Raw genomic sequence first — 1,137 nt, forward strand, 5'->3', positions numbered from 1 at the left:
GCTTAGAACAGTGCTTTGCACATAGTCAGCGCTTAACAAATACCACCATTATTATTATTATTATTACGGTGCTCTTCACACAGTAAGCCCTCAACAAACACAATTTAATGAATTAATGAATGAATGAACGGTAACCGAGGCACGGGGAAGTGAAGTGACTTAACCAAGGTCTTAGAGAAGCAGCATGCCTTAGTGGGAAGAGCTTGGGAGTCAGAGGACATGGGCTCTAATCCTGGCTCTGCCACTTGTCTGCTGTGTGACCTTGGGCAAGTCACTTAACTTCTCTGTGCCTCAGTTACCTCATCTGGAAAATGGGGATCAATCAATAAATCAATCAATCATATTTATTGAGCATTTACTGTGTGCCCAGCACTGTACTAAGCGCTTGGGAAGTACAAGTTGGGAACATATAGAGACGGTCCCTACCCAACTGAAGACTGTGAGCCCCACGTGGGTCAACCTGATTACCTTGTGTCTACCCCAGCGCTTAGAGCAGTGCTGGCACATAGTAAGCACTTAACAAATACCATTATTACTATTATTATTAAGTGGCAGAGCCTGGATTAGAACCCAGATCCTTCTGCATCCCAGGCACAAGCCGTAACCACTAAGATATGTTCATGTGGCAGAGCAGGGGTCTGGTCCGGGGGGCAAGCCACTGAGTGAAGAGCCGTGGCCAGAATGAGCAATGCTTTCGGTCCATCAATATCAATTAATCAATCAATCGTATTTATTGAGCGCTTACTATGTGCAGAGCACTGTACTAAGCGCTTGGGAAGTACAAATTGGCATCACATAGAGACAGTCCCTACCCAACAGTGGGCTCACAGTCACCCTGAAGGAGAGATGATGTCCTTGCCCTTGGCCGTGGCCCAGTTAGCCCGTAGCTTGGCTAGAGTGGCCAATCAATCAATCAATTGTATTTATTGAGCACTTAGTGTGTGCAGAGCACTGTACTAAGCGCTTGGGAAGTACAAGCTGACAACATATAGAGACAGTCCCTACCCAACAATGGGCTCACAGTCTAAAAGGGCCAGGGCTGCAGGCCTGTTTTCCCCACCGCCTCACCCGAGAGTTGCCCTCTCTGCCCCCCCAAGCCTCCACCCAGCACTCTACTGGACTCACTGGGAGAACAGA

The sequence above is a fragment of the Tachyglossus aculeatus genome, chromosome 1 (genome assembly GCF_015852505.1).
Source record: "Tachyglossus aculeatus isolate mTacAcu1 chromosome 1, mTacAcu1.pri, whole genome shotgun sequence".
In the NCBI taxonomy this organism is placed as follows: Eukaryota; Metazoa; Chordata; class Mammalia; order Monotremata; family Tachyglossidae; genus Tachyglossus; species Tachyglossus aculeatus.